Source organism: Pongo abelii, chromosome X (assembly GCF_028885655.2).
Source record: "Pongo abelii isolate AG06213 chromosome X, NHGRI_mPonAbe1-v2.0_pri, whole genome shotgun sequence".
Lineage (NCBI taxonomy): Eukaryota > Metazoa > Chordata > Mammalia > Primates > Hominidae > Pongo > Pongo abelii.
Window position 1 is genome coordinate 28,750,147 of NC_072008.2, and position 7,795 is coordinate 28,757,941.

Here is a 7,795-nt window from a genome sequence, read left to right on the forward strand (position 1 = left end):
TCCATCACTGGGTGAGGAATTTAGAGACCCAGCACTCCCAACCAGCCCCTTGCATGTATGAGCAGAGATCGTGCCTCAGGCTGAGAGCCACAGGTGCTTGCAAGAAGACATTGTTGGAATATATTGGAAAGCTAAAGGAGTAAGATGGGTTCTAATTGGGATATTCAAATTGCTGTGAGAAAATAGATTCATTCTGCTGGGGGGGATTCCAACAAGTGTTCAGAAATGGAGCCATTCACCCTGGTAGCTGATATCATGAAGTAGATGCAATTTCCAAGGTGGGAGGGGGATATGATGTGCAGGAAGGGCTAAGCCTACTGACAGAGGAAAGTCTACATTTTAGGAGTGGCTTGAGAAAGTGTTAACAAATGTTGAGTTCAATGTTAGTAAAGCTCAGTGTTAGGAATGGCAGTCATTTTTCAGACTTCCAATGTCTCTGAACTCATAACCATTGGAAAACTTTAATTGGGAAGGAAAAAACTTAAAAGTCCCCTATTGAATTTGTTCATTAAGTGAAATTATAAAACAAAGGAGATGGCAAAAGGAAATACTAAACAATTTCTCTTCTACCATGCATAACTTTTTTCTCTTTATAAGGATTCACAAAACAGCAAACCATTCAGAGGTTTTGAACACAAGCATGAATTTTATTTTGCTCTGACTTTTGTGACTTAAATAACTAAGTGATTTTCAATTCAGTAGTTAGAAATCTTTCTGCAAAAACATGCGCACAATTTTTATTCCCACGCTGCCACCCTCTTTGCCACTTGCAGAGTGAATTATTAGAAAAAAGTTATAAACCTCCAGATATTCAATATCTATAGTAGGAAATACTGACATGACCATAAAAAAATGCTTTCTTTTTTGTCTAGCTTTGCTCTCTTCTTCAACCTTTGCTCATTCCCTTTTCCCTTGGCCCTCTAAATATACAAGCCAGCAGCATTTGCTTTCCTTTGCTTTTTCACTCTTGCTTACCACCTTTTTAAAAAGGGGTGGCTTGGATTAGAGATATGTGTTAACCCTCTAAGATTGTTGAGGGAAATATTGATATTTGTTGGAATTAACTGAATTTCTGTATATTAATGTTTTCTACTATTTGTTTGTTTGCTCTGAAGAAGCATGTGAAGAAAGCCAGAGTCTCCATTTTTGAATGAAGTAAAGGGCAAAGCAAGTTGATGGTTATAATAGTCAGGATTAATTCTTTTTAATATCCCCAAAAATTGTTAACACTTTTTTTAATCCATTACTGTTAAAAATTTATTTGCTGTAATTGTAAAAAAAAACTTACATCTTAGGATACAGGCATCCATGAGTTAACCAAAAGAAGTGGAAGTGGTAAATAAATTTTTAACTAGGGACAAACCTGCCAATGTCACCATTTCTTTGTTTCAATTCATGTTACATCTAAAAATGGAAATATTTTTCACTACAATTTGCAATTAAAAAAAAAAAAAAGCTGGACGTGGTGGCTCATGCCTGTAATCCCAGCACTTTGGGAGGCCGAGGCGGGTGGATCACCTAAGGTCAGGAGTTCGAGATTAGCCTGACTAACATGGTGAAACCCCGTCTCAACTAAAAATACAAAAATTAGCTGAGCATAGTTGCAGGGGCCTGTAATCCCAGCTGCTTGGGAGGCTGAGGCAGGATAATTGCTTGAACCCAGGAGGCGGAGGTTGCAGTGAGCCGAAATTGTGCCATTGTACTCCAGCCTGGGCAACAGAGTGAGATTCAGTCTGAAAAAAAATTTTTCTTTCACACAATATTCAAAATTTAATGTTGTATCAATGTTTTTATGAGTAAAAGTGTTTTAAGGACTTTAGCCTGGCATGAGTGGCCACCTTTCCCACAGGAGTAGTTGATAGAATTCCCATTATATACTTTCTAGGACTATTACAGAAAAATCTCTAATAGACGGTGGGAGAAAAAAACTCATCAAAAATATTTGGAATATTTACTGGGTGTAGGATATTGTATGATATTCAAGTTGAGGTGAATTTCTGAACTTCCTTTAGGGGTAATAATATTTTCATTCCACAATTATAAATAAAGTAAAAGTGAAGATGATAACTATCACTAATAGTATCTAGAATTTATTAAATACTTACTATTAGCCTAGCAGTGTACTAAGATCTTGACATAATTATCTTATTTAACCTCGTAACCACCCTGACTTGAGGGTACTAATATGTTCATTTTATTAATGAGAAAATCAGTCTCAGAGATGTAAAGGACTTCAAGTCAAAAAGCAAGTGAGGGACCCACAACTTGATATTTAAACTAAGTCTGTAACTAATGTACCTTATCTCTCTAAATATTCGCTGGGAGCCAGGAAATATTGCTTTAATATTAAAGTGACATCAATGATTAAAATTAGATCCGTTTTTGAAAGCTGATTATAAATGGGGTAAAGGAGGAGAAAAGCACTGGATATTTGAAAATGGGAAGGAATTTGGGATTCACCAAAAATAAATGATCTGCAGAATAGAAGGTTACAGAAACAAAGACAATTTAAAGTCACCCAATTTCATAATTTTGCTAAAGGCTAACCTTGGAAGCAGGGACTATTAAAACTAAAAATACATATCAAGACTAAAAATAATCCTATTATTTGAAAGAGTAATTCCAAATCAAATATATGGTTCTTTATATATAATTCAAAATTTCAACCCACAAAAAATAAAATAATGGCAACAAAGATGCTGATGTATCATTATGTTAGTATTAAAAACTAAAACAAATAAAAACTTTTAAAATAATAAAATATCAACATTGCAAAAAGTATAAACTGCAGAAAATCATGTCAATGGGATATTCAGTAACTATTAAAATTATAGAAAAATGAAAATTAAAATTAGAAAGATCATGCAATGAAATGGTAAATATTTTTGAGACTATTATAAAGGGAAAAATAGGACTCAGAATTTTATCTCCATTATGATCACTGCTGTATAGAACAGATGATACTATAATTGAAGGGAAAATTGTAGGAAATGAACTAAAGTGATTGGATGTGTTAAATGGTAGAACTACTAGTGTTTTTATAAGAAGAATATAAACAAAAGTATTATAAAATAAAGAGGGAGAGAAATAAATGCTCTCAGAGAGGAACGCACGTGATTTCCACCTTATTGCATTATCCTCTCTGAAGACCTAAAGGTAAATCCCACTTCTCTGTTGTGACAGGCACTGCTAATTACCTATCCATTCTCCCCCTTTAACTTACTAAAAGAACTTCCTTTTGTTTGGGAGTTGGGGTGGGCAATGTGTCCAAGACTCTGGCTGATAGGAACAGCCTGGCCAAGAACAAGTTTTGTATGACATATGAATAATGCCATAATTTACAAATAAAAAGCTGGATGCCCAGTTACATTTGAATTTCAGAAAAACAGTGATTTTTTTTTTAGTATAAGCATATTCAAGATATTTTATAAGACATAGTTATACTAAAACAGTTTTTTGTTGTTTATCTGAAATTCAAATGTAATTTGGTATCTCGTATTTTATCTGGCAAACTTACATGTAAAGAACTTGAAAACTGACCGGGCACAGTGGCTCACGCCTGTAATCCCAGCACTTTGGGAGGCCCAGGCGGGTGGATCATGAGTTCAGGATTCAAGACCGGCCTGGCCGAGGTGGTGAAACCCCGTCTCTACTAAAAATACAAAAATTAGCCGGGCATAGTGGCAGGCGCCTGTAATCCCAGCTACTCGGGAGGCTGAGGCAGGAGAATCGCTTGAACCCCAGCGGCAGAGGTTGGGGTGAGCCGAGATCACGCCATGCACTCCAGCTTGGGCGATAGAGTGAGACGCCATCTCAAAAAACAAAACAAAACAAAAACAAAAACAAACAAAAACAAAAAACCTTGAAAACTTAAAAGTTTCTGGATACAGGCTTTATTAACAATAGTGTAGTTGTATTTGTTTGGATTGTGTTTCAGTGCATGATGAGAAACCAGGCTCTAAAGGTAATAAAGTAAGAGCTTATTTCTCTCATATAACAAGATGGAAAGTAAGCAATACAGAGAGTGTGCATTTGCTCAAGGAAATGAAAAAATGAGGCTCCTTCAGGCTTCTGGCTCCAACTCCATAGCACATGTCTTTGGTGCTAAAAGTGGCAATATGGTGGCTCCACTTCTAGGTGTGGTTGTGTGAATTTTGGAGAAAAAAGACAGTAAAAGTGATGAGCAAAATGTGCCTGCCATTTCTATCTGTGCTTTTTCTGACTTTTATTATTATTGTTTTTAATCAGAAAAATTAGTTTTGGGAGAAGCTTTACATAGTGACTTGAGATTACACCTCATTGGCCTTCTATCACATCATTCCTTATCTCCCATCAGAAAACTCTCTCATTCTGAGAACTCTCACACACTGTTGGTAGGAATGTATATTCGTATACTCTTTATGGGAAAAAGCATGGAGGCTCCTCAAAAAATTAAAAATAGAGTTGACATATAATCCAGGAATCCCACTTCTTGGTATATAACCCACAGAAAAGAAGTCAGTATACTGAAGAGATATCTGCACTCTCATGTTTATTGCAGCATTATTCACAATAGCCAAAGTATGGAATCAACCTATGTCCATCAATGGATGAATGGATAAAGAAAATCTTGTATATACACAGTGGAATATTATTCAGCCATAAAATAATAAAATACTGGCATTTGCAGCAACATAGATGAGCCTGGAGTACATTAGGTTAAGTGAAATAAGCCAAGCACAGAAAGACAAACATCTCATCTTCTCATTCATCTGTGGGAGCTACCGAGTTAGTCTCAAGGAGGTGGAGAGGGGAATGGCAGTTGCAGGGGCTGTAAAGGGTGTAGCAGGGAGAGAGATTGGTTAATAGGTACAGAAATGGCCAGGCGCGGTGGCTCACGCCTGTAATCCCAGCACTTTGGGAGGCCAAGGCGGGCAGATCACGAGGTCAGGAGACGGAGACCATCCTGGCTAACACGGTGAAACCCCGTCTCTACTAAAAATAAAAAAAAAAATTAGCCGGGCGTGGTGGCGGGCGCCTGTAGTCCCTGCTACTAGGGAGGCTGAGGCAGGAGAATGGCGTGAACCCGGGGGGCGGAGCTTGCAGTGAGCCGAGATCGCGCCACTGCACTCTAGCCTGGGAGACAGTGAGACTCCGTCTCGAAAAAAAGATAAAAATAAAAATAAAAAAAAGATACAGACATAAAGTTGGATAGAGGGAATGTGTTCTAGTGTTTGATAGCACATTAGGGGACTATAGTTATCAATGGTTTATTGTATATTTCAAAAATAGCTGGAAGATTTAGAATGTTCTCAACATAAAGAAATAATACCTGTTTGAGGTGATAGATATCCCAATTATCCTGATTTGATCATTATGCATGTAATGCATATTTCAAAATATCACAGGAACCCTATAAATAGGTACAACTATTATGGATCAATAAAAAAATTTTTAAAAGAAAGAAAACACTCTCAACAGCAATGACAATATCTACCTATTACTGAAAACCCTACTAAAGACCTAGTCCCTCCTCCAAACATGTTTTGTATATGCCAGTCTGCCATAGTCCTTAAACATAGGAGTATGTAGGCGTGTTCCTTACGGTTTAGTTCTAAATTATACTCTTGTTTGTATTGGCCCTTTTTCTTGGAATATTTGTATTGTCCTAATAAGTGGACCGCATGGTCCTTGGGAGAGGGACCATGCTTTATTCATCATATGCCAAGCTCCTAATAAATAATGTTTGTTGATGAGTTTACCACCAATTGTCACTGAAGCCTAACAAAATTCCATAAGAAACCTCCAAGTATAAGCTTTTTAAAGCTGTAAAGAGAAAGTTTTAAGTGAAGCAGAATGTCTTTTATTTTACTTTATTTACTTATTTAATGCTTCATTGCATGTGCAATACATTTACATGGTTTAAAATTCCAAAGATATGAAAGATTATACAGTGTGAAATATCTCTTTCCCACATACATCCCTAGCCACCTAGCTTCTTTCCCCATGCAACGAACCTCATCAGTTTGTTGTATTCTCCAGAGAGAAATTTTGTATTTACAAGCCAATGTGCATATTTTAAAATTCATTTGAATATTAAACATTTACTGTGCACTAAGCTTTTTGCCAGGCACTGTGGTAAATGCTTGACATTGAATCCTCCTAACAACTCAATGAGGTAGGTTTTTCTAATTATTACCATTTTGAGATGAAGAAACTGAGGTACAGAGCCATGTACCTTCACAAACCACAGCTGAGATTTGAACCTGGGGAGTCTGACTCTAGATCCTATGCGCTTAACCACAAAAATATATTTCCTCTCCATGCTGAATCTTTTAGGAGACATATATAAGGTAAACAAAGTCTCAAAAGATTACATAGTACACATAGGGAATTACCTCCATGTATCTGGTGAGAATTAAATATATGCTTGTATAGTTCATGACTAAGGGAATGTAGTTGTGAAACCTAAAAATTTTGGACTTGGATCCTTTATCTCAAGATAGAATTTGACCCTATGGCCATGTTATTACAGCTGAGCATGAATACTGTTTGTACCAGTATGGTGTCCTACAAAAAGAATAAACATGTATTCTTAATCAGAATTCTTGTCTTTTCACCTTTATTTCAAGGCTCCTGTGTTCTCCTCTGATCTTCATCCTCCTTGCCTTCCACCTTTCCCGGATTCATCTGTCTTCACTGCTCCTCTACTTTGTTTTTTACATTTGCCAATCAGCCCTATGACTTCAGTGCTGCCATGCTGCCCAACTTACTTTTCTAGGAAACTGTTGATTGCTTCCATGTAATAGTGAAAAAGGCTATCAGTTGGTACAGGTGTTTGATATATTAAAACCAAAATGGCCGGGCGTGGTGGCTCACTCCTGTAATCCCAGCACTTTGGGAGGCCGAAGTGGATGGATCATCTGAGGTCAGGAGTTCGAGACCAGCCTGGCCAATATGGTGAAACCCCATCTCTACTAAAAATACAAAAATTAGCTGAGCATGGTGGCGGGCGCCTGTAATCCCAGCTACTCCAGAGGCTGAGGCAGGGAAATCTCTTGAACCCAGGAATCAGAGGTTGCTGTGAGCTGAGATCATGCCATTGCACACCAGCCTGGGCGACAAGAGTGAAACTTTGTCTCAAAAAAAATAAAATAAAATAAAATAAAACCAAAATAAGTGCACAACCAGGTTACAGAAATTTTTATTAAACTCAAAATAGTTATGAAGATGATTTTAAAATTTTTAGAAAATTACAGAGCTTTGCAAATGCAGGGGCAAAAAGATGTAATACCTTTTCTCATCCATCATAAGGGTCACGACCGACACTCCTACAAAAAAAAAGATGGGTTAACAAGAGAAAAACATAAATTTATTTAATCAAAGTTTTAGTAACATGGAAGCCTTCAGAAATGAAAATCAAAGACCCAGGGAAAACTGTTTTTAGGCTTAGGTTTGACAAAGAACGGCTAGCTCAATAGAAATGTGATTGGATAAAAGTGAATGCTCTCATGGTAATAGACTGATGGGTGAAACCCGGCAAGGCCTGTCCAGATTCTTTCTGGCCTCTGTATGTATCATTCTTTCCTCATAGGTATGAGATAGGACCCCTCTGGAGTCTTATTACCTATTATTAGATAAGGTGGCTCTACGAATTTCTTATTTTATTTTATTTTATTATTATTATACTTTAAGTTTTAGGGTACATGTGCACAATGTGCAGGTTTGTTACATATGTATACATGTGCCATGTTGGTGTGCTGCACCCATTAACTCGTCATTTAGCATTAGGTATAGCTCCTAATGCTATCCCTCC